Source organism: Mirounga angustirostris, unplaced genomic scaffold, assembly GCF_029215605.1.
Source record: "Mirounga angustirostris isolate CCGP_5_RB_7025 unplaced genomic scaffold, mMirAng1.0.hap1 SCAF_11, whole genome shotgun sequence".
Taxonomy (NCBI): Eukaryota; Metazoa; Chordata; class Mammalia; order Carnivora; family Phocidae; genus Mirounga; species Mirounga angustirostris.
In genome coordinates, this window is record NW_026991719.1 from 37,542,353 (window position 1) to 37,569,857 (window position 27,505).

The following is a 27,505-nucleotide window of genomic DNA, read 5'->3' on the forward strand; positions in this document are numbered from 1 at the left end:
AGGTTAGCACACAAAAATCAATCACATTTACATATAGTGATAATGTACAATTGAAAATCGAAAATTTTTCAACAATACAACTTATAATATTTGTACAACATAAAATAATTAGGTATAAATCTAAAAAGTACATCATCTATATGTTGAGAACTACAAAATGCCAGTAAGAGAAATTCAAGGAGACCTAAATAAAAGGAATGATAGTCTATGTTCATGGGTTGGAAGACTCAACATAGGAAAGACATCAATTCTCCCCAAATTGTCCTACTAATTCAATGCAATTCCAATCAAAATCCCAGAATATTTCTATAGATACAAACGCTAGTCCTAAAATCCATATGGAAGGGCAAAAAAAACTAGAATAACAATTTGGGAAAAGATGAATAAAGTGAAATGAATTACGCCACCTGATCTTAAGGCTTATTAAATAGAGTAATTAAGAAAGTGTAGCACTGGCATGTGGACAGACACGTAGAGCAATGTAATAAAATAGAGTTCAAAAATAGACCTACATGTGGGAATATGGAGTAGACATGCTTATTCCTATTCCTCCCACAAAGTACAACTAAAGACCCTGCATATTACATATATAACAAACATGAGACTCTGCAAAGTGGAGAGAAAAATGCAGATCAGCTAAAAACCTTAGGACCCAAAGAGAGACATCGTGATAAGTTCCCTGGGTTTTCTTTGTGCCTCATATATGGCAGTCTGGGTGCTGGAGAAGCCAGCAACCAGGAAATGCCAATGGGCACAGTTAAAAGAGAAAACAAAAGCATACTCTCCCTAGCCTAAAAGTTAGGGAAGAGGCAGCTTAGCAAGAGATAAGACTCTTAGAAAATAACTTTTCTAATATAGCCAGACATCACTGGGAAAAAACTGTGGCCTGACCTCTACCCATGCCAGCAATGGCTAAGTAGGGAGCCTCGACTTCCACTTTCACCAGGTTCTGAGGCATTCCAACCTCCATGCAAGTATGGTGTCAGAGAAGGTCAAGGAAGAAGCTGGTACTTTCATCCACACCAAGCATGTACAGGCGCCCCCCCACCCCAACCCCGAGTCATGGAGTGAGTAGAAACCAGGTGGGGAGCCTCGACTTCCTCCACCACCTGGTAGAAACCAGGCACCCCTCATCCTCTTCACTGAAATGGTACAGGGGCCTGAGGGAAGAATTGAGATTTACAATACTACCCAGTGGTAACAAAGGGGCCTACCCCATGGTGTCACTGGAGATCATGTTGGGAGTACTTATGAGGCACTCCTACCAATCACAGCCAGGGAGATCAGTGGAAGCCTAGTAGGAAATTGAAACTCCCACCCTTGCTCAGCAATAATGATGAGTTCCCTCCACTTCAGTGTCAAGCAAGCCTACGTGGGGGAAACTAGACTTCTGCCCGCAACCAGCAATAATGAGACAGTGCTCTTCCTTCCACTCTGAAGTATCAGAGGAATCTCGCTAAAACAAAAGGTTTATATACAATGCAGAGTCTCACATAGTAAACAAAATGTCCAGGTTACCATAGGGAAAAAAAAATCACTTATAGCCAAGAACCAGGAAGATCTCAAACTGAATGAAAAAACATAACCAATACAATTCCCTGCAAAAATGACAGATGTGTTAGAATTATCTGACAAAAATTTTAAAGCAGCCATCATAAAATTGCTCAAATAAGAAATTATAAGCACACTTGAAACACATTCATGAACATACCTGAAATGAAAAATAGAAAGCCTCAGCAAAGGAATTGAAAATCACAGCAAAGAAATAGAAGCTATAAAGAACCAAATATAAACTTTAGAAGTTATACATACAAAAACTCAATGGATGGGATCAAGAGCAGAATGGAAGGCAAGTAGAGAAGAATTACTGAACTTGAAGACTAAACAACAGAAGTTATACAGTCTAAACAACAGAAAGAAAACAGACTGAAAAAAAAGGAACACATTCTCAGAGGGAAAAAAAGTCTAACATTTATGTCATCAAAGTCTCAGAAAGCAAGGAGACATAGGGTGGGGCTAAAAAAACTTGATGAAATAATTGCTGAATACTTCCCAAATTTGGCAAAAGGCATAAACCTACAGATTCAAGACACTGAGGGAACCACAAAGAAAGCCACATAAAGGCACAAGACAAATGTCTGAAAACCAAAGACAAAGAAACAATTTTAAAAATCAGCGATAGAGAAACAACTACCTGATAGTGGGAGAAGAGTTCAAATGACAAAGGATTTCTCATCAAAGAACACAGAGGCCAGAGGAAAGTTGTACAGCCTTTCTCCACTGCTAAAAGAAAACTGTAAAGCCACAATCCTATATCCAGTGAAAATATCCTTCAGGAGTAAAAAGGAAATAACGTCATTCGCAGACAAAGGAAAACTAAAAATAAGTATTTGTCACTAGCAGATCTACCCTAAAAAAAATGTCTAAAGAGAAAGGAAATGATTAAAGAAGGAATCTTGGGTCACCAAGAAGGAAGAAAGAACACAGGATCAGAAAATACAGGTAAATGCATTGACTTTAGTTCTCTTGAGCATTCGAGATTTTGTTGGATGACTAAAGTAAAATTGTAACAATGCCTGATAATGACTCTAAATGTCTATGTAAGAAATATTTAAGATAATCATATTAAAAAGGGGGGAAGGTAAAGAGAGGTAAGGTTTCTACACTTCACTTAAGCCAGTAAAATGTCAACATCAATAGACTGATAAGTTATGCATTCATAACATGATACCTAGACAACAATTAAAAATGCTGTGGGGCGCCTGGGTGGCTCAGTTGGTTAAGCGACTGCCTTAGGCTCAGGTCATGATCCTGGCGTCCCGGGATCAAGTCCCGCATCGGGCTCCCTGCTCGGCAGGGAGTCTGCTTCTCCCTCTGGCCCTCCTCCCTCTCATGCTCTCTGTCTCTCATTCTCTCTCTCTCAAATAGATAAAAAATCTTAAAAAAAAAAAATGCTGTGCAAAAAGATGCATTCAGAATCAGTGGAGATAAATCAAAATGGATTATAAAATAAGTTCAAGTAGGGGCTTTTGGGTGGCTTAGTTGATTAAGTGTCTAACTCTTGATTTCAGCTCAGGTCATGATCTCAGGGTTGTGAGATCTAGCCCCACGCCGGACTATGTGCTGGGCATGGAGTCTGCTTGAGATTCTCTCTCTCTGTCTCTCCCTCTGCCCCTACCCCAGCTCCTGCTCACTCTCTCTCTTTCTCTGAAAAAAAATTTTAAAGTAGGTTCAAGTAATCCACAAGAAAGTAGGAAAAAGAAAATAGAAATAAAAGAACAAGCAGAAAAAAATAAAACAGCAGACTTGAACCTTAATATTCCAATAATTGCATTAAATGTAAATAGTCTAAAATAATAAAGACAAAGATTAGCAGAATATATTAAAAACTATGACCCACCTATATGCTCTCCACAAAAAACTCTTCAAATATGATATAAACAGATAGATATATCATGGTAACATTAATCAAAAGAAACTGAAGTGACTACATTAATTTCAGATAAAGTGAACTTCAGAGCAAGGAAACTTACCAGAAACAGAAAGTATCATTATGTAATCATAAAAATTTCAATTCACTAAGAAGATATAGTAAAATGTGTATGCATCAAACAACACAGCAGCAAAAAATATAAGGATAAAAATTGATGGAACTGAAAGGAGTAATAGGCAAAGGCAAATTAAGGCTCGAGATTTCAATATCCTTCCCTCAACAACTGTTAGAATAATTAGAAAATCAGAAAGGGTATAGAAAAACTCAAAAGCACCATCAACTAAGAGATCTAATTAACACTGAACATTCTACCCAACAACAACAGAATCCACATTCTTTTCAAGTGCCAGTGGCGCATAAAACAAGATAGGCCACTGAACACATTTAACAATATTGAAATCATACAATGTATTCTCTGACCACAAAAATCAAACTCTAAATCAATAACAGAAACATAAAGAAAAATTCCAAACACCTGGAAACTAAAAACCCCACTCCTAAATAATCCATTGCTCAATGATAAATCTCAAGGGAAATTTTAAAAAATACTTTGCACTGAATAAAAATGAAAATACAACATATCAAAATTTGTGGGACACAGCAAAAGCAGTGCTAGGAGGTAAATTTACAACACTAAGTGTATACATTAGAAAAGAGGAAAAGTCTCCAATCAATAATCTAAGATCCTACCTAAAAAATGTAGAGAGAAATAAACCCAAAATGAGAAGGAAGGAAATTAGAAAGATCAAAGCAAAAACCAATGAAATTGGAAACAGAATAACAGTAAAGAAAAATTAATGAAACACAAAGCTGGTACTTTGAAAAGATGAGTACAACTGACAAACCCCTAGCAAGACCTGGCAAAGGAAAAATAAGAAAAGACATAAATAACCAAATTAGGAATGAAAGAGTGAATATCATTACAGACACTGCAGACATCAAAATGATAATGACATACTTGAAATAACTCTACACACATACATTTGACAATTAAGATGAAATGGATCAGTTCTTAGAAAAATGGAAACTACCTGAGCTCATCTAGTATTAAACACTTAATTTGAATTGCCCTGTAACTATTGGGGCACCTGGGTGGCTCAGCCAGTTAAGCATCTGACTCTTGGTTTTGGCTCAGGTCATGATCTCAGGGTCCTGAGACTGAGTCCCATGTCAGGCTCTGCACTCAACGTGGAGTCTGCTTGGGATTCTTTCCCTCTCCCTCTGCCCCTCCCTGTGCTCGTGTGCACTCTCTCTCTCTCTAAAAATAAATAAATAAAATCCTGAAGTACCATAACTACTAAAGGAAACTGAATTTGTAATTTTTAAAACTCTCAAAATAAAATGTCCAAATGGTTTCACTGCAAAATTCTCCCTAATGTTTAAAAAGAATTACCACCAATTTTACACAATCTCTTGCAGAAAATAGAAGAGGCGGGAAGACTTCCCAATTCATCTTATGAAACTATTAGGACTCTGATACCAAAACTAGATAAAGAATGTACCAAAAAAATAAAACTACAGATCAATAGCTCTCATGAGCTTTGATTCAAAAATCCTCAACAAAATATTACAAATTAAAATGTAACAATGTGTAGAAAGAATGAAACACCATGACTAACTGGAGATAATTCCAGGGATGCAAGTTTGGTTCAATATTCAGAAAAAAACACATTGTATTCAACCATATTAACAGGCTAAAGAAGAAAAACCTCATGATCTTACCAACTGATGTAGGAAAAGCATTTGATGAATTTCAACATCTATCCATTATAAAACTGGCAGTAAAACAGAAACAACAATTTCCTTAACTTGATAAACAGTATCTGCAAAAATTCTATGGCTAACATTATATTTAATAATGAAAGAATGAATGCTTTCCACATGTGATCAGAAACAGAATAAGAATGTCTGCTTTACTGATATTACTCAACATAGTGATGGAAGTTTTAGCCAATTTAGTAAGGCAAGATAAAAAAAATAAAAAGCATACAGGTCGAAAAGAAGAAAGAAAAAAAAGAAAATACTCTTTTAAAAAAAACCTCCTAGAACTAATAAGTGAGTTTTTTAAGGTCACAGGATATAAGATGAACACACAAAAACAAATTACATATCTATATATTAAGAGGAACATGCAGAAACCAAACTTTAAAACACCATACTACTAAAATTGCTAAAAAAGCAATGAAAGAGTTAAGTATACAGTTAACAAAATGTGTACAGGATCTGTATGTTGAAAATTTTTAAATGCCGATAAAGGAATCAAAGAAGACCTAATACATGGAGAGACATACCAAGTTCATGAATTTGAAGGCTCAAGAGAGTAAAATGTTAATTCTCTCTTAATTGATATACTGGGTTAAGAAAATTCCTATCAAAATTCATGCAAGTTTTTTTTATAGACATAGACAGGCTTATTCTAAGCTTATTCTTAAATTCATAGGAAAGGCACACTCTCTAGAACAGTTGAAATAATCTTGATAAAGAACAAAGTGGAAAGATTCACTCTAGCAAATATTAAGGCTTACTATATGGCTCTAGTAATCAAGGTAGTCTGTAGTGTTGGAAGGATAGCTATCTAGATCAATGGGTTATAATAGAGAACACAGATAATAGCTCCAACACAAGTATAATCAACTAATTTTTGACAAAGATAGAGATGCAGTTCAACAGAGGAAAAAGAGCCTTTTCAAGAAATGTGGGAGTGGGGCACCTGGCTGGCTAAGTCAGTAGAGCATGCATCTCTTGATCTTGGGGTGATGAGTTGCAGCCCCACATTAGAGTTTACCTAAAAAAGTTAAAAGTAAACAAATAAGGAGTGTCTGGGTGGCTCAGTCAGTTAAGCATCTGACTTTTGGTTTCAGCTTAGGTCATGATTTCATGGATACTCCATCCTCAGTGGGGAGTTGGCTTGAAGATTCTCTCCCTCTGCCCCTCCCCCCAATCACACTTGCTTGCTCTCTCTCTCTAAAATAAATAAATCTAAGAAAATAATTAAATAAATAATAAATAAATAAATAAGGAAAAAAAGAAATGTGGGAGTAATTTGCCCTCCATAAACCAAAAAAAAAGAACCTTTCCCTAAACCTCACACTTTATGCAATGATTTACTTAAAATGGACAATGGACTTAGATGTAAAACTATAAAACTGAGGAATAAAAAAGGAGAAAAGGATCTCTCCACATTATTTGTTACAACTACATGTGAATTTGCAATTATTTCAATAAAAATTTCAAAAAATTTTACAAAGTACTGGAACATACACTTCACCAACGAACAAATAAGGATGCTAAACACATGGAAAGATGCTTCACATCTTTAACCATTAGGGAAATGCCAACTAAATCCATGAGGAGATACCATTACATATTATAATGGCTTAAAAAATACGGACAATATCAGTTGCAGACAAAGGTGTGGAGCAACTGGAACCCTCATACATTGCTCCTGGGAATACAAAATGGTACAGTCACTCTGGAAAATAGTTTGGCAGTTTCTTATAAAGTTAAAAATACACTCATCATGTAACCCAGCTCTCTTACTCCTTGATATTTACCCTAGAGAAATGAAAACTTATATTTATACCAAAACCAGGACATGAATGTATGTGATAGCTCTATTTGTAATTGTCCCAAACTGTAAACAGCCCATGTGTCCTTCGAATGGTGAATGGATAAACAAACTTGTACACCCATATGATGGAATACTACTCAGCAATGAAAAGGAGCAAACTACTGATAAATGGAACATTAATGAATCCCAAAGGCATTATGCTAATGAACAAAGGAAGTCTATAAAGGTTACTACTGTGTGATTCCAATTGTAAGACATTCTGGAAAGATAGAAAAAGATCAGTGGATGCCAGAAGTTGGGAGGGAGAAGGGTATGACTATAAAAGGATAACATGAGGTCATTTTGGGGGGCTAATAGAACTGTTCTATATTCTGATTGGGGTGGTAGATACACGAATCTATGACCAATGTATGCCAAAAGGGTAGCAGGGAACAAAAAGGAATTGATAGGGAATTTCTGATAATCAATAAACCTTTCCAGCAATTTTACTCAATCCTTTAGATGACTCAGGGTAGTTATTGAAAGACTTAAGACTCAGTGACTTATTAAGTATATACTGTGTCTTGATCTCAAGTCTATTTTGTCTGTCCAGGCTGTCTGAGAACAGGAAGATTGGAGATGAGGTTTCTGTTGCCTTTTCAAAATTCAGGTTCCTTCCTTTATATATGACATGCAAACAAAGTCATATGATCCTCCTTTTACACAGCGCAAGCCCCATTTCTCATGACTTTTTCTTCTTATCTGAAAATTGTACATTTCCACTGACTGCTCCTTACTTCCCCTCTCACATAAGAAGTCTGCCTTATTTAAATGAAATTTTATGCCCCTTGAATTTCACAGAAGGTTTGTAACAAGAGAAGCTTTACTATTAGAAAAATCTTATTGTCACAAGTAGCGACTTAAAGTCACACTTTAAGGCAGCTGAAAAAAAAAAAAAAACAACAGCTCTTTTTCCTAAAGTGTTTGAATCCATAAATAAAACAAGACCTTTTTTCAACCTACAATTTAAGTTAATTTCATTAAAACACCAGTGTCATGGTTTCCCCCTTATTTCCAAGCTATTTCCTTGTTATAGGTGGTTTGATGTTATATATTCATTTTGAAATAAATCTGCACAGCAGGAAGAGTCAAGGATCTAGGCGTATTACCAAGAGCAGAATAATTTGTTGAAAACCACATCAGAATTAAAGATTCTCTACCCACTTCAACCTTGAAATAGGAGAATCTCTGGAATAGTCTGCCCTGTTCTGTGTGTACCTGCCACACGTTGGACCCTGAGGACCACTTTATTGAGCTCAGGAAGTTGCAGGGTCACTGTCACCTGCAGTACCACTCTACCTCATCTTATCACTGCCACCTGTCATCACTGTTTTTAAAACCCCGAATACTCAAGAAAGCCCTCACAAATTAATTGCGTGAGTAAACAAGTTTCCCATTATCGTGCTCAACATAAAACATACCTCGACTCTCCAGTCAACTAGTTCCCATATAAATTCAGCAACTCTTTACTTCTACATAATGCAAACACCTGAACATTATGCTTATTCATTCCCATGTTTATTATTCAATCACCTGTGTGTCATAAATATATTCTGTCTATCATGGTGGTGCATTGAAGGAAATTAACCATATTCCAGGGAAAGTTATGATCTGCCTCTGCCTGCCAAGCTTGGCTCCAGTCATAAATCAATACTTAACAAATGCTTTTGATGGCTGATAAAGATGACTTTATATGACTGAAGAGGGAAATATATTTTATCCCCCTTTTATGGCTGTGACAAGAGATACAGAGCAAATAAGAAATTATATCTCTAATAAGACAGTGAACCATTATCAGATCTGAATCTAATACCAACATCCAAATTTCCAGTCTGTAAGACATTGAAGATTCTGATAGAATAAGGCATCTTTATATGCTTTGATTACCCAAAGTTGGTTTTAGGGGAGGGCCAGCACCAGGAAATGATAAGGGTCTTTGAAATAAGGTTTGCATGATTTCTGAATGCAATCTTACCTTCCCAGAAAGAAATAGAAAACAGCTATGAGAAACCAATTGCAACAGATCTTGATCAAGCTTGGCATTTACTTCAAAACAGATATCCTGTCCACAAACAGCAACACCTAACTTGGATGTTGAATAGGGCATATTGGAAAGCATTCAATGTGAAAGACATTTTCAAAATGAAAAGCAACTTAAGAGATGAAAACAAATCAGTCATAATATAAAACCTTATAGCCCTATGTGAAATGAAGTATTTCTGACCTTTGGAGATAAGTTCCTCATTTATGATCAAGTATCAGGAGCACCTGGGTGGCTCAGTCAGTTAAGCATTGGACTCTTGGTTTCGGCTCAGGTCCTGATCTCAGGGTCATGAGATCAAGCCCTGCATCAGACTCTGTGCTCAGTGCTGAGTCTGCTTGTCCCTCTCCCTCTACTCCTCCTCCCAGTTTGTGCTCTCTCTCTCGCCCGTACTCTCTCTCTCTCAAATAAATAAAATCTTAAAAAAAAAAAAAAAAGAAGCAAGTATCAGGCTCTGTATATTGAAGATTCTCAGAACAAGAGGCAGATGATAGCTTTCATAATCTTATCACATTTACTACAAAACATGTGCAAACGGTGGCCATTATTTTTCACTTGATTTGCTTCTCTGAACCTCCCTTACCTCAGTAAACACAGATTTTATAATAACAGCGTATATTTTTCTCAGAAGTTTCTCAAGCTTAGGAGAGTGGCCATGCACCCACACAGTACTCAAGATCTCATAACTCAGTAAAGCAAATTTCTCTTTATTCTCCAGAACTTATTTCAGGCTTACTGCACAGAAAACCCTCTGGGCTGCTACCATGTCTGAAAAGACAACTAAGGCAGCGATCACCTGGTAGGCATGTTTAAATAAATCACTTTGCTTTGCTTTTTGCTTTTGCAAGGTTATCACATCTTCCAGAAGGAAGATTGATTGAAGGAAATGATGGAGACAGACTCTTTATTCATTCAATAAAAGGACCTCCGAAGGGTTCAATCTTTAACTTGGATTTGAGAAATGTTAATAGGGAAAACTAATCTTTCATGGTCAGGCTATAACAGTGGTTACTAGAAATGTGATTTTTGTGTATTCTTTACAACACCGAATATTGATTTATAAGCTTTTAAAGAAATCTTTAAAAAAAATTTCTCAACCCTTAGAGGGCTCCTAGTTTCTGCCTACGAACTTGACATAAGGTCTTTTATCTTACTCTAATTTATTTCAAATAAGAAGGCGGAAATCAACATATGTGCTAAATATGCTTCGTCTTACTCTGGCCCCCTTTAAAAGCAGACTCTGAGGTGAGGATGTGGATGCAAATACTTTATCTGGGAGCTGAGCACAAGAAACAGAAGTGAGGAAGCAAAAGAAGAGAGGAAAGCTAATAAAGTGTGTGTTCCTAAGCAGGTTACCACTGTGGCCAACTGGACCTTGATCTTGCTGGGAACCTCTGAAAACCCATGAGGAATAGACTTCCCAAGGACTGGGGTTGAGGAGTGGGGAGAGGATGGAGCATTTCTTCACAGGTCCTATCCCTCACTGGTTGAGTTTGTCTCCGGTGGCATGAACCCCCGCCTACTTCCATGCAATGTCTGTGTGGCAGACCAGGCTTCCATGCTGGAGAAATCCCTCAGCCAGGAAAGCAGACAGACACAGGTGCTTACATTGGGAAGTTAACAGGTGCTGAGAACGTTCTCTATTTGCATCTGCAGGTGAACTCAGGCAGACCAAAGAAATACGAGACAGGGTATCAACAGTGTCTGCTCCATACTTAGTTCTCCATCTGGAGAGTGCCTAGTAGAAGTTGTTGACAATGAGAGGGGGTAACATAAATATGTATTATTTCAAATCATTAAACCTGACCATAAAGAAGCTGGTGGTTATTAAATGAGCCCTGGTCTTAGTATAAAACACTAATGTTGGAAGAAGTTGCTGGAGGTGATCTGACCAGTGTTTTATCCTTACCAATGAAGTTCCATTTGGGTATTTGTGGTTAGAACTCGATCCAGGTTGACAGTACGCCTGGGACTGTCCTTCCTCTGTTGCTCCTTTCCCTGATGGCCACTCATGCTATTTAACAAGAGGAAGGTACTAAGTGGAAGAACTGTAGTCCTTGCAGGATCGCTTCCTCAGGCTGGACCTTTTCCACTACTGCATCTAAGGTAGATGTTAATCTGTAGAAAACTGTCACGTATGTTGCTCAATACTCCTACTTAGAGACACATATGAAAAAGTTGTCCATACGTCACACGTTTGTTTTCTCTTGACACCAAATATGTGGTGTCTTTTCCACCACCATTTCTCTGATGCTCCAAAACCACCAACTGGATATCCGACAATTCAACCCAATTCTGATGGTAACTCCCCAGAGTTAGCATGGACCCCATAGGTGAAGGGATCAGTCCCACAAGACTGCCCCTACTTCGGTCGTCAATGTCAAGTCCCAGGTTGTCGCCCATACTTCTGACTGGCTGGCTATGAATTTGATAGCTAAATTCAGATTCAGTAATATGATAGAATGACTCAAAACTCAGGAATGTACTTTACTTACCATTACTGGTTTATTATAAAGGATACAACGCAGAATGGCCAAATAGATAGGACAAGGTACTGGGGGAGAAGGGGTGTGGAGCTTCTATGCCCTCTCCGGGTTAGCCACCTTCAGAGCACATCAATGTGTTCACCAACTTGGGAACACCCCGGACCCTGTCATTTAGGGTTTTTATAGGGGTTTCATTATGTAGGTATGATTGATTAAATCACTGGCCATTGGTGATTGAACCCAATTTTCTGGCCCTCTCCCTTACCTGGAGGTGGGAAGAGAAGAGGCTGGAGGTTCTAACCCTCTAACCATGGCTTGGTGTTTCTGGTGACACAGGCCCCTGAAGCAGTCTAGGGGCCCCAGCCACCTCATTGGCATAAAGAAGACACTCTGATCACTCAGAAGATTCCAAGGGTTTTAGGAGCTCTGTGCCAGGAAACAGGGACAAAGACCAAATATTTATTTTGTATTATACCACAAAACCTTCATACCAGGTAAAATTTGATGTGCCAGAGTAGCAGTAATTTCTCCCCCTTTGTGGACAAGGTGACTTCTGCAACTGAGCACATTGCCATTTTTACTTTGGCCATTAAGAACCTTGGAGTTGGGGCGCCTGGGTGGCTCAGTAGGTTAAGCATCTGCTTTTGGCTTAGGTCACCTGGCTCAGCAAGGAGGTTGCCTCTCCCTCTCTCTGCTGCTCCCCACACCAACCCCCCCTTGCTCATACTCTCACACGCTCTCTCAAATAAATGAATAAAATCTTAAAAAAAAAAAGAACCTTGGAGTCAAATTTGTAGATCATATGGGCTACTTATTTATATTCTAAATCTTTATCCTCCCCATAAATTTAATGTTTTAGAAATTCACTAGCCAAACACAAATATAGTCTTATGATAATAAATTTATACATTAAACGTCATAGGGAATTAAATATGAATGTTCCATTTTTTGTGCCTCTAACACTCAACCCAGTCTCTCCCACCGAAAGGTAATCAGATTTAACAGCTGGATGTATATCTGTTCAGTCCTTTTTCTGTGTTTGTATAGAATCATATGCATATATTTGCATATGTTTATGAATATGAATAGGAGCATGCTATTAAGGTTCACAAACATATATGTGCATATAGGTGCATCTATTTCCATATCTAGAATTTGTTTACATAAAGCCTTACTAGATACTATTCCTTGAAAACACACACAGAACTTTCACCATCTTTTATTTTTACATAGCATACCAAAGTAAGAATTTTTCATCATTGAATTAACCATCTCTCCAATGATGGGTATTTAGGTTGTTTCTAATTATTTACAAAAACAAACAATTTTGTAATTCCTCATGAAGCAGGCATGAAGCAGAACGTTTGAAGTTAATACTTGCCATGGTTGCCCAGAACGTTTTGGACACCTCTGAATGTCTGGAGAATTCAAATCTCATCTCTCTTCATTAGAACCCATGCCACTCACCCCCACAGGTTCCTTTTAGCTAGGGCACAGTCATGTCACTCAAACATACTAGTGCTGATTTGATTTGGTGGTGAGCAGTTTCCATGCCTAGTCCACTTTCCAGGGTAGGGTCCTTGCAGAAGCATCTAGGTGTCAAGGGAGACAGGAGCAGGAGAGTTGAGCTCCTGGTGCAGAAGTTAACTTTGGTGCTGAGAGCAGTACCTACTTCAGTCAGCTCTCCTACATCTAGTGTTTGGCGGCCGCAAAGACAGTAGTCTCATGGTTAAGAAGTCCTTCTATCTCAATGTTTCCTCCCTCCTTGTCAGGTTTTATTGTGCTTATTTGTGACTTTTCCCCTTTTTTCTTAATTAGGATAATTAGTGGTTTGTCTATTTTTTTTTTTTACTTTTGCAGGGCAGCATTTTGATTTATTTATTATTCCTGCTGTTTTTCTGGTTTGTGCTTCATTCATACCTCTTGTTATCTCTATTGATTCGTTCGGTCTGATTTCTTCTGAATTACAATGCTGTTGGTTTTATAGATTTGAGTTCATGTATATGCATTCTTTTATTTTTATTGCTCAGATTTAAGGCAATGTAGTCTTTGAACTGTTCACTAGTTTGTTTCCCACATATTCTAATATATGTTTTCATTATGATTACATTTAAGAAATTCTACAGTTTTGATTTATATTTCTTATTTTACAATAGGGTGATTTATAGAGTTTTAAAATTCTCAAGTGAAAGGGCCTATTTGTTATCTGATTTTGTTATGGCACTGTGGAAATTCTGTGATATTCTTTCTACTTTATGAAACATACTGAGAGATTTTTGTGACATAATTTATGGTTTATTTTTTATGAATTTTCATGTGTGGTTGAAAAAGGCATATTCTTGAACATTTGAGTGAAAAATTCGAAGTCCACGTGACCTAACTTAATGATGTTTTCTGGATCTTCCACATCTTTACTGATTTTTTTGGTCCACGTGACTTGTCTTGGGCTGCAACTGGTGTGTTAAATTTATCTATTATTATTGTGTTTCTATTTCTCCTTGCATACTTTGTCTGGTATGAGGATTGAAACACCTTTTTTTTGGTTTGTTTGTATATTTTTGCTATACTTTACATGTTTCAATCTTTATGAATCACTTTGTTTATTATGTTTGTGTATGTAGCACAAGCAAAATAATTTTTGAACATCAACTGGAAAATTCCTTTCTTTTAGAAGGTGATTTAAGCTCTTTTACATGTATTAATATGACTAATATATGTGATCTCAACTCTGTAATTTTATTTTTCCTGTGGTATGATCCCATATTTACCATGTTTCTCTATGCAGTCTGTTTCCTTTTATTATTTTTCAAATTCTTTTGCTATTTATGGAATTTGTATTTTTTTGTTCCATTGGTTTTCATAATACTATTTCCTTTGATATTGCTGTTAGTCCCATTTTACTTTACATAGGCTTCTATTTATTTTATCAGTTTTGAATGATATCCATTGACTACTGCTTGTTACATGTATGTAGTCAGTGAGCACATCCTACCTTACTATTTCTTTCTTGCTTTTTTTTTTAAGATTTTATTTATTTATTTATTTGAGAGAGAGAGAATGAGAGAGAGCACATGAGAGGGGGTTGGGTCGGAGGGAGAAGCAGACTCCCTGCTGAGCAGGGAGCCCGATGCGGGACTCAATCCAGGGACTCCAGGATCATGACCTGAGCCGAAGGCAGTCGCTTAACCAACTGAGCCACCCAGGAGCCCTCTTTCTTGCTTTTTTACTCATTTATTATTTTTGTTTTGTTGTTGTTGTTTAAGTTTTTATTTAAATTCCAGTTAGTTAACATACAGTGGAATATTAGTTTCAGGTGTACAATATAGCGATGTGACACTTCCGTACATCACCCGGTGCTCATCACTGTTAAGTGTGCTCCTTAGTTCCCATCATTTGTTTCACCCATCCCACCCCCACCTCCCCTCTGGTAAACCATCGGTTTGTTCTCTATAATTCCTATTTTGTTTAAAAAATGGGGTGGGTAAATTTGAACTTCAAAGGAAGGTAAGAGTCTAGATCATAAAATACTGCCCAGATGCCCCCACTAGAATGTTCAAACTTAAAAGTACTGGCAATACTGAGTTTGGTGAGAATGGAGATTGATGAGAAATCTCATACATTGCTGATGCGAGTGTAAAATTATACAACCACTTTGAAAGCTGTTTGGTAGTTTCTAGTAAAGCTCAAAACATCCTATCCCTTTTACATGAACAATTCTACAACTGAGTATATACACAAGAGAAATGAGTGCTTATGTTCACCAAAAGACATGTTCAAGATTGTTCAATGCAAGGTTATTTGTAACAGGTAAACATAAACAGTCAATTAAATAGAATTGAGCAATAAATTGATATATATACACATACAATAACTATTCACAACAATGGAAAAGCTCAAACCTCTGCCACCAGCACTTACAAAAATCTCACAAATTATTTTTTTAAAGATTTTATTTATTTATTTGACAGAGAGAGAGCACAAGCAGGGGGAGTGGCAAGCAGAGGGAGAGGGAGAAGCAGGCTCCCCACTGAGCAAGGAGCCTGATGCAGGGATCAATCTCAGGACCCTGAGATCATGACCTGAGCCGAAGGTAGATGCTAAACTGACTGAGCCACCAGGCGCCACTCACCATCAAATAATTAAACAAAAGAAGTTAGTCATAAAACAGCACATGCTGTATAATTCCACTTCCAAGAACTTCAAAAACAGACAAGATAATCAACAACAACAGAAGTCAAAATAATGGTCACCTTTGCAGGATTTGCTGGGAAAGTACATAAGAGAGCCTTCTGGGAAGCTGGAAATGTTCTATATCTTAATATGAGGTGGTGGTTATATAGGTGTATGCACATGTAAAATTTCATTGAGCTGTACATTTAAGATTTATGCACTTTATGTAGTTATATATTTTTTTAAGATTTTATTTTTAAGTAATCTCTCCACCCAACGTGGGGCTTGAACTTATGTAGTTATATTTTAATACACATAAATACACACACACATACACACACAAACACCTTCCCAAACAGGAAATCACAATAGGGAGTGGAAGTACATGGAAGCAGTTCCTGAGAGGAAGGAGATGGGGAAGGGCTGGGAAGGCACCCAGGGTGGGTGAGTGGAGCACTAGGTTTTGCTGGGGGTCATGCCTACCCAACTAGTCTTCACTTGTGCTGAACCTCACTCCAGGAAATACATATGATCCCAGGTATTATATAGCTTTGTTCACTGTGACTGTCGCAGTAATGAGAGGAAGCATGTTGTTTTCTTCTACTCAGTCACCCAGGGCTGGCTCAAGAGTGTGGATAGCAGTCTGATGCCACCCTTTGAACTGTGACAACACCTGTTAGGGAGCCCCGACATTCCACTTTTAGCTGAAGCATGGGGACTGGAGCACGTTCATATCTGTCTGACTAATCTGTCTAGCCAGATAAGGCTCTAAGTTGACTGACCACCTTGGTGAACTGATAATGCTTTTGTGGTCACTCCATGTCCCCGCTCTTGATCACTGTCACCTGTATGCACATCAGGAAGCACTCTGCATTACCACATGCTCTTTGAGCTTGTTGAAATCAGCTACCCCTCCTCTGGCAGCCATCTCACTTTCATATCTCAGGATTTGGGGTTTGTTAGATGAGCTGAGGAGGAAGAGGTCACATAACCAATAAAATGACCACGTTCTGCCTCTTGGCTTAGGGTAACACAGACGAAAGGGCCCCCAAAGGTAAATGGTTGATATTTTGGTGGTCACACAAGTTTGTATTCATCCGTCAAAACTGCTGCACTGGTAGTTCAAATAAATATATGCTGGCTTAAGTCCTATGCTGAACTCAGAAAGAAGACTGGAAGGTTTCATCCCCCTCCTGGGCTTGGGCCTCCTTTTTATGATACTCCATTGTCTCACCTACTTTGCATCACTCAGCCCACCACCAACACTGTCTCCCAGCCCATCTTGATATCCACTACTACCCTTTGCTATTATGCATCTATTAATGTGACAAATATTTGTTGATGTTCTGGGATATGTGCACAGCACTGGATGTAAGATGTGTTAGACATGGTACTTACTACAAGTTGTGGTCCCAAAAAAGGAGGCTCTGAGATGAAGATTAGCATCAGTAACGTTATGGGATTAATCTTGGGATCAGCACCTGTGAAAGGTAAGAAGGAAGCAAGATTGGGCAATGGGCAACATTAGGCTGTGATGTAGTGACAAGAAAGGCCTCAGCCCAATTAGTAGGGAACTCTGAAGCTGAAATGGTTTGATTGAGTGGTCCCCCATTGGGGCAAGTGAGCTGGGCTTTTATACCCTGAAATCAACCAGCCACTGGATGCAGGCTTTCCCTGGAAGGAAGGTATAATTTTGGGTGAAGCATCTCTCTCATGCCAACAGGAATTCCAGGGAAGACTGCTGACAGCTGAGACTTCTGTGCCAGTTGTGCTCCCAGCAGCTGGGCGAATGGGTACTTCAGTCCTGGAGGGGGCATCTAGGCAGTATATCCCAGCATCCACAATAGGCCCTTTACAAAAGTAGCCAACATCTGGGATGGGGGAGGGTGGTGACAGTGATATACACACAAAAATGGGTAATAAGTCTTTATTGCTGCCCAATCTCATCTGGTCAGAGCTTACTGAGCTGTTTTTTCTCACACTTCTGACACCAAATGTGTGGAGGTTTTCCACATCAACAACCAGTTCTCTAGGGCGCCTGGGTAGCTCAGTTGGTTAAGCGACTGCCTTCGGCTCAGGTCATGATCCTGGAGTCCCGGGATCGAGTCCCGCATCGGGCTCCCTGCTTGGCAGGGAGTCTGCTTCTCCCTCTGACCCTCCCCCCTCTCATGTGCTTGCTCTCTCTCATTCTCTCTCTCTCTCAAATAAATAAATAAAATCTTTAAAAAAAAAAAAAAAAAACAGTTCTCCAACTCCAGACACAAACTGCATGTCCTTCACTTCAATTCTGATGCTAATGACCCAGAATTAGTGTCACACTCCACAGTTTTAAGGGCACAGCCCCACAAGCCAACCCTCACTTTGCCAGTCACCAGTATTGGGTTTCCAGGGTAACTACAGTTCCGTGTGACTTGGCTACAAAGACGGTATTGCCACAACCCCCCTACAGGTTTGATAATTTGCTAAAATGACTCACAGGACTCAGGAAGATACTTTAATATCACCAGTTTATTGGGGCGCCTGGGTGGTGCACTTGGTTAAGCGCCCAACTCTTGGTTTTGGTCGGATTGTGATCTCAGGGTCATGAGATTGAGCCTCATGTCGGGCTCTGCTGCTCAGCACAAAGTCTGCCTAAGATTCTCTCTCCCTCTCCCTCTGTCCCTCCCCACTGCTCACACACATACTCTCTCTCTCTCTCTCAAATAAATCAATAAATCTTTAAAAGACATCACCAGTTCATTATAAAGGATATAAGTGAATTATTATAAAGGATATGCATGAACAGCCAGAGGAAGAAGTACCTAGGGTGAGGTCCAGAAGGGTCCTGAGCACAAGAGCATCTGTTCCCATGGAGTTGGGATGCACTATCCTCCCAGCACATGGATGTGTTCACCAACTCTGAAGTTCTCCAAACCCTATCACTTAGGGGTTTTATGGAGGCTTCATTTCATTGGCATGATTGATTAAATCATTGACTCCACTCCCAGTCCATCTCCCCTCCTCAGAGGTCCAGGGGTGTACCTAAAAGTTGAGACTCTCTAATCACATGGCTGGTTCCTCTGGCAACCAGCCCCCAACCCGAAGCTCTCTAGAAGCCCACCAAGGGTAACCTCATTAGCATAAACTCAAATATGGTTGAGAGGGACTTTGAGGAATAACAAGATATGTGAATTACACCTCATGAAATTTTAAAGGTTATAGAGCTCTGTGTTCAGGAACTGGGGAAAAAACCAAATACACATTTCTTATTATGTCATACCTACTTCTCAGGCTTCAAACCTCCCTTCCTCACACACTCTGAATACATTGGCCTTCTTTCTGTTCCTGTAACAAGCCAACGTCTTTCCCCACTCAGAGCCTCTTACTTGCTCTTCTTTTTGTCTGTTATCGTGACATTCTGTGACATTTTCAGAGCGGTCTCTATCTCATCATTCAGTTTGAATAATGAGAAGGTGATCCAATGCCACCTTCTCAACAAGGTCCTCCCTAACCACCCTGCTCTCTGCCCTGTAACAATAATCCTAACTACTAACCCTTTCTGGAAACTATGTGCCAAGCACTCTCGAATAACCAGAAACAACCCAAGTTAACTAATTTAGTCCTTACAACAACTTTGTAAATTGGTTACTGTGATTCTGATTTTATAGATGAGGAAACTCTATAAAATAAATCACAAAGGCTTTAATTTGCCTCGGGTCTTAGCAAGCAATGGCAATGCCAGGATTGGACCACAACCAGTCAGGCTTTAGGGTTCTTGTCCTTAACCTCAACATTATGCTGCCTCTCCCAGTCACTACCGTCCTTTAATTTTTTCATTAATAGTACCAGTCCTCATTAATTATATTGTTTCTCTATTTATGTACTTATTTCTGACTTCCCCAATTATGGAGTAAAATCCAGGATGGTACAGACCTTGTCTGTCTTGTTTATTGCCCAACATCACGCCCCTTTTCCAGAGCAATGACCAAATCCAACGACTAGTTACTGCAAAACAAGTGAAGTGCTGCCCCCTTGCCTCAATTCAGGACAACTCTAAAGGGCCATCCCAGTTCTGGAGCTTCCCGTAGAGTCACCTGAGGCCTTTGTTGTGACTATATCACGGTTAAACCTCTCCCTCTGTCAAATCTGCTTCTTTGGGTAATTAACTAAGTGGCTAATTAATTAATTAACTTCCAGTATAATTAACATACAGCACTATATTAGTTTCAGGTATACAATATAGTGATTCCACAATTCTAAAGGAATATTGTTCAGCCATAAAAAGGAATGAAATCTTGCCATTGGCAAACCTACTTCCTAATTGCCCAACTAATGCTGAGCTCCAGGGTATTCCAAAATAAACTGTCAACATGCATATCTCCATCAGTCTGTCTCCTGGGAAACCCACACAATCTTCTTAAAGCCATTTATACATTAAAATCATCTAAACAGGGCGCCTGGGTGGCTCAGTTGGTTAGGCGACTGCCTTCGGCTCAGGTCATGATCCTGGAGTCCCTGGATCGAGTCCCGCATCGGGCTCCCTGCTCGGCAGGGAGTCTGCTTCTCCCTCTCCCGCTCCCCCTGCTTGTGTTCCCTCTCTAGCTGTGTCTTTCTCTGTCAAATGAATAAATAAGATCTTTTTAAAAAAATCATCTAAACAGATTTAAACAAAATTCTCAGGTCTGTGACACACATCAGACCAATTAAACCAGAGTATCTGAGGGCGGGGCCTAGGCATCTATAATTTTAAAACTTACAAGGTGATTCCAATGTGCAATGAGGGTTGACAACCATTATTACATATGATACCCTCTCCACTGACTTTCCCTGACCAACTCAAAATAAATAGAATAAAATTATTCAGAACACAATGAAGGATGGGGGACTGAGGTTCTGCTGGAGAAAACAATATAGAATCCTCTGTCTATAGGTATATAACCTCTCACTGTAAATGGGAATGAGCATCACTGTGTGTGAGTAGGTGCAGTGCCAATGCAGTGACCATTTGACTTTGAATCTCAGCATCATGAAGGCCTGAACATCCACCTCCAATTTTTTGTTCAGATTTTATTATTTATTTATTTGAGAGAGAGAGCATGAGCAGGTGGGAGAGGGAGAAGCAGGCTCCCCACCAAGCAGGGAGCCCAACATGGGGCTCGATCCCAGGACCCCGGGATCATGACCTGAGCCGAAGGCAGATGCTTAACCCACTGAACCACCCAGGCATCCCTCAATATTTTACCATTAAGGATAATGTTCGGTGTAAGTTTTGCATGTACATACTCTTTTTTTTTTTTTAAGATTTTATTTATTTGACAGAGAGACACAGCGAGAGAGGGAACACAAGCAGGGGGAGTGGGAGAAGGAGAAGCAGGCTCCCCGCCGAGCAGGGAGCCCAACGTGGGGCTCGATCCCAGGCCCCCGGGATCATGACCTGAGCTGAAGGCAGACGCTTCACTGACTGAGCCACCTAGGTGCCCCCAACCACCTCTAATTTAACTCTAGCAGGTTATGCAGAGCCTGGCTTTTCCAAGATCAGTTTTTAAGTGGAAGAAGAGGTTGTTCTTCAGCAGATTATCTTTGCATTTTCCTCTCTCCTGAGCTTTTGGGGGCACCAAGGGAGCTATCCATATACAAAGAACACATTTGTCAGTAGGTAATATATTGGCAATGATTCCAAGAGGGTCATCACTTGCAAACAAATTCTGTGCTTGAATTAGAGCTGCCTGTAACGTTGGTATGCAAGGGGAATAGAAGCGTGAAGGAAGGTGCCACGGAGACAATGCTATTTCAGTTGGAGTGGGTAGAATTCCAGGTGAAAGTCAACTTCCTTCTGGTGTGCGTGTGTGCGTGTGTGTGTGTGTGTGTCAAAGGGGAGAGGGTATATATGCATCTATAAACACAACCACATATATATCAAAGAGGAGCAGCTATACTGTGCCCTAGTAACAGCCCTCAAATCTCAATGGCTTAAAACAACAAAGGCTCTTATTCACACTGAGTGTTCACTGTAGGTCAGCAGAGGGTTCCGCTCGCTGTTGTTCTCAGTAATCCAGGCTCAGGGGGACTCCAGCTCTATACCTGCCCATTTGCTGAGGTGAACCGGAGTGCAGTGAATCATGCACTGGCTCTTAAAGCTTCTACTCAGGAGCAACACACATTCCTTCTGTTCACATTTCATCAGTCAGAGCAAATCATACGTCTCCACCTAATTTCAAAGGGTCAGGGAAATTTGCTTCGACAACATGCCCAGGAGAACTGGAAGTATCTGGTAACAGGACTAATGATGATCACAACTTGTATTGCATTGCTAGTACGGAGAGTTAATCCCAACAGCAGTGGCCTGGTAATTGGGAAGTATGGTTTCTACTTTTGGTTTTACTATTCATAACTAGCTTGATGATCTCTCTGTGTTTTCCTATTTGAAACATAATATTTAGACTTTTTATTTTTGCGTTATGTTTACACTTCATTATTTTTACAAGTCAATGTCTCTCAAGTGCCTGAATGCTGGTCCATGATAAAGCATTCATCAGGATCCAGAGAATTGAAAAATTAAATTAAATTAAAAGGGAAATGTAATGATTCCATCTTTATTGTTAGATCTCATTTTATGTGTGTTAAACCTCATTTGATTTGTAACAGAATGTTGGTGGTAACCACCATGTATTATTATTTAAAGCTTTTAATAATAGTTATAGTTGCATGTATACAGTGCTTTCTAGGTGCCCATCACTGGTCTAAATACATTATATAATTAACTCATTTAATCCTTACATAAATCTTATTAAGTAGGCACTATTATCATCCTTGTCTTATAGATGAGGCAGAGGTAAATCAAATCCTTTCTAAAGGTCATACTGCTAGTTAAAGAGTGGGGTCTGAATTCAAATCCAGACAGTATAGCTCCAGAATCTTCTCTCATCGTATCACACTACCCTAGCTTGGAAAAATAAAATTTGGAAACCAACTACTGTTACCCCAGTTCTGGGTTTTAATTTTTTTTATTTTAAGTTCTTTTACAGTCTACTCTAAGACGTTAAGAAAAATCTTGAGAAATCAGTGTGTCTCAGAGAATCACTAGGTTATAGTACTTATTAAGATACAATTGGAGATCCTAAGAAATCAAACACTCATATTTTGAAACTTCTTACACATTATGGAAATCAATTGTACCCCACATCTCCATAATATTCTGTTTATTGCAACAGTCAGAGAAACAAGCAGAAGTAAATATAATTTTCCATTTATTTGGGAGGATAAAATTCCAATGAAATAAGGAAATATTGGGACCAATCCCCCTTAAAATTATACTGAAATCATCTGCACTTTTCTTTTTCCTATATTTTAGCATTTCACTTTGCTTCCTGATGTGATTGTGTGTATCTTTCCCAACAGAAAGCTTCTTGGAGAGAAAAATTGTTTCATCTTCCTGGCTGGGGCTCTAAATAAACCTTACACAGTGCTCTACCCACCCTAGGCACCTAATTCAAATTTGCTTGACTAATTGAACAAATACATTTCTGTCTCTTTTGATGTGACTCCAGCACATGTCAGGAGAATGGAATGGGTAAAGGCAGTCTTTTTGTGAGTAAAATAGTTTAACTCTGAATAACCCAGTGGAGCATCTACACTGTCTAGACTTCAAGGAAAGAGACCGGGTTCCTACCTGTCAAGTACCAGTCCTGGGAATGTATATCAGGCAAGGAACTCTACAGGGTTGGCAGAAGACAGCACAGGGCCAGCATGATGCATGAAATACAGATCAGGATGAATAGATGGAGCCAGGGCTTAGCACCTGACACACCAGCAGTGATCCAGCCAGTAGAAAGAGGATCTGCAGAAGAGGATTGGAAAAATAACACTTCTTAGTACATAAACTGCTGTCAACTGAAGGTCAGACTTCTATCCTGTTTTCTATCTGAAACCAGAAATATGTTGACTTTTGAACAATGTGGCAGGTTAAAAGGGATGATCCCACATGCGGTTGAAAATTTCTGTATAGGGAGCACCTGGCTGGCTCAGTCGGGACAGCAGGTGACTCTTGATCTCAGGGTCATGAGTTTGAGCCCCACATTGGGTGCAGAGATAAAAATATAAAAATATTTATTTGAGAGAGAGAGAGAGAGCATGCATGTACATGCACATGAGTGGGGTGGCCGGGCTGAGGGTAAGGGAGAGGAAGAAGCAGACTCCCCGCTGAGTGGGAAGCCTGATGCAGGGCTCGATGTCAGGACCCTGAGATCATGACCTGAGCTGAAGTCAGACACTTAACCAAATGAGCCACCCAGGCGCCCCTTAAAAAATATTTTAAAAAAAGAAAATCCCTGTATAACTTTTGACACCCCAAAAACTTAACTATTACTAGCCTACTATTGACTGGAAGCCTTCCCCATAACATAGTCAATTAACACATATTTTGTATGTTATATGTATTATACACTGTATTCTTACAATGAAGTAAGCTAGAGAAAAGAAAATGTTATTAAGAAAAGCAAAACAAAGAGAAAATACATGCACAGTACCATACTGTAAAAAAAAAATCTGCATACAAGTGGACCAGTGCAGTTCAAACCCATGCTGTTCAAGAGTCAAGTGTACCCTAATGTTAATGTCCTTCAGACAAACACCCACTAGGAACACATCTATAGTTGAACAAGTTGGATTTCATTACTCCTTGTGGTAAGAGAGAACACACATCATGGGGAACCATAAGATATCTCAGTAAGATGGTGATGCAAAGAACTTATTATAGAATTTGGGTTTGGGCTGCGTTATTTGAGGGAGGGACTGAGGAAACAAGGTTCACTTTTTTTTTTAAGTAGGCTCCACACCCAGTGTGGAGCCCAACATGGGGCTTGAACTCACAACCCTGAGTTCAAGACCTTTGTCGAGATCAAGAGTCAGACGCTTAACCAACTGAGCCACCCAGGCGTCCTAGCCTGGGGTTCACTTTAAATTGGATGCTGAAAGAAAGTGGGGAGAATCCTATGATTGGGGGTTTTGTGGGAGGCACAGTAACCCTGATTCTCTCTGTGCTTAGACAAAATTATGAAATGACCTTTCATGTTATCATGCTCTCAGAGTAATCTTGTTGATGGTTAATGTTCTGTAAGATTGTGTCCAAGAAGAGAACAAAATAGCCCAGCAGCAGACCAGCACCTAAATAATATTAAGGTCTAGCTGTGAACGTCAAATCAGTTCTGGATGTAACAGGCCACTTTGTTCCTTTGACTCATTAGGATGTACGGCCTAAAAGCAAAGTTGGTAACAAGTTGATAATTGTAACTGAGTTCAGATATAAGAGAATGAAAACCAAGGCGGTTCCTGACACTAAGCCCTAAGCCTAAGTAGCTGCTACATGGCATTAGGTATTTCTAGACTTTCTAGAAATCTCTATTCTTTAATAAAGACCAAGGCAAGGGCGCCTGACTGGCTCAGTCAGTGGAACATGCGACTCTCAATCTCCGGGTCATGAGTTTGAGTCCAGCGTTGAGGGCAGAGATCACTTAAAAAATAAAAGTTAAAAAAAAATTACCAAGACAACAGCCAAAAAGCCCCATACCCCTGTCCATTTATCTGTAGGTAAAGTTGACAAGAATCAAGTACATCCTACTATGAAGTGACTTGTGTCCCCCTAATTCATATGTTGAAGCCCTACGCCACCCCCAATGGGATGGTATTTGGAGGTGGGGCCTTTGCGATGCAATTTGGGTTAGATGGGGCCATAAGAGCAGGGCCCTCAAAATAGAACGAGCCCCCTTATAAGAAGAGACACCAGAGAGCTTGCAAATTTTCCCTTGTGCATGCCCAAAGAAGAGGCCGAGTGGACACACAGAGACATGATGTCCACAAGCCAGCAAAAGCACTCTCACTAGAAACTGACTATGCTGGTCCCTTGATCTTGAACTCCCAGCCTCCAAAACTGTAAGAAAAGAAATTTCTGTTGTTTAAGCCACCCAGTATATTGTATTCTTTTATGGCAGCCTGAGCAGCCTAAGTCTCATCTGTAAGTATTGGGTCATTTAATTAAAAGAAGGGGCTCGTTTTGTCCATGGGAGTGAGCCTCCGGGCCCAAGTGGTGAGTTGTGTTGCTTTCCCTCATGAGAACTGAGATTTAGTTGCTGATGGAATCAGAATCAGTGGGACATCACATAGCTAAATTTTAAAAATTGGATGCTCTTGAAAGTATCTGAATGGAATTTCCCCTTTCTTCGTGGTTCCAGACATGGCACTGAGCTTGAGCTAGGACAGGCCCACTATTTTACCAGGCTCCACAGGAATTCTCCAGATCAGCTGGATGCCTGCAGAACACTATTTTCCTATAAGGTTTCCCTGGGACCAGCAGCGTCATTTTCTCCTACCACGTACATCTCTCATTTCCTTTAAACACAAAATGATTGTAAACCATTTTATTTTTCTCTAAAACACAAAACAAAATCGGTTTATTTCTTAGCTCCTCGGGCAAAGTGAGTCCTTTGTGTTTCCTGACTTTCTGTTAACTGGCAGAGCCAATCCCAGATTGGCTACCGCTTTAAGGATGGACAAAAGGAACTGGGAGTTCTGACAACCTGAAGGAAGGACCTTGGTGGCTAGCTTTACCTCCTCATCTTGGCCAACTCAGAGTCTTCTAGAACTGGGTGGCGTGATTATTGTTGGAGGACCATTTCTCCTTCTCAGCGGGACATCGGCTTCTTAGTGCCCTCCCTGATTCTTTCTGTCTCAACTGCCTCCCATCTGATCATCTTCTTGACTGAGCTCACCATGTGGCAGCCTACCAACAGCGCTTGTGCACCCACAATTTACCCTTCCTGCCTCAACACACATGCGGCACGATCATAGTCTCACGTCAGCAACGAAATACCCTCATCCTTTCTCTCTTCTGAATCTAGCAAACAGGGGCTTAACTCACTGCCAGAACCAGTTTTGAAACTTCTCCCATCTTTACCTTCAAGCTGTCCTCCCTACAGTCAGGGACGGCTCATGAGTTCTGACAATAAGTTTCACAGAATTGCTTCTCTTTCAATTACATAGGTGACATGAATGAATGTAATAAGAGAATCATAGTATATTAGAAAACTTATCTTTTATAATAACTATAATGTACTTCTATTGCTTAGAAGAATGATTGGCATAAAGAAGGTACTCATTAATGAATGAATGAACCCATGAATTTTACAGTTGAAGAAACTAAGATCCACTGATATATTAAATGTCTTTTTAAAAAAAGATTTTATCTATTTATTTGACAGAGAGAGAGAGAGCACAAGCAGGGGGAGAAGTAGGGGGAGCAGCAGAGGGAGAGGGAGAAGCAGGCTCTCTGTTGAGGAGGGAGCCCAATGCGGGGTTCAATCCCAAGACCCCAGGATCATAACCTGAGCCAAAGGCAGACGCTTAACCAACTGAGCCACCCAAGCACCCCTTAAATGTCTTAATCTGGCAAGTTAGCATAGAACCAGTGTTAGAAACTCACAAATATTTGTAATGTACAGAAGGGTCTAAAATCATTGAGAGAAACATAAAACAGGTATTTTTTTTGCAGCTTCATTTTTTCGAATTTATTGTTGTAATATTTAAAATGTATAATGTGTGGGGCACCTGGGTGGCTCAGTCGGTTAAGCGTCTGCCTTTGGCTCAGGTCGTGATCCTTGAGTCCCGGGATGGAGCCCCGCATCAGGCTCCCTGCTCAGCAGGGAGTAGGTTTCTCCCTCTGCCCCTCACCCCAT

General features: G+C 39.7%; 1 long non-coding RNA gene across 1 annotated transcript in view; it reads right to left on the reverse strand.

Annotated features, from left to right (window-relative positions):
• LOC135361920 (uncharacterized) overlaps positions 1 to 27,505 on the reverse strand; it is a 357,682-nt gene that overhangs the window by 40,057 nt on the left and 290,120 nt on the right. The window contains exons 5-6 of the long non-coding RNA XR_010406089.1: positions 23,449 to 23,616; positions 17,199 to 17,281 (exon numbers count right to left, since the gene is read on the reverse strand). This is a non-coding gene — a long non-coding RNA (uncharacterized LOC135361920). The remainder of the gene's footprint in view (positions 1 to 17,198; positions 17,282 to 23,448; positions 23,617 to 27,505) is intronic.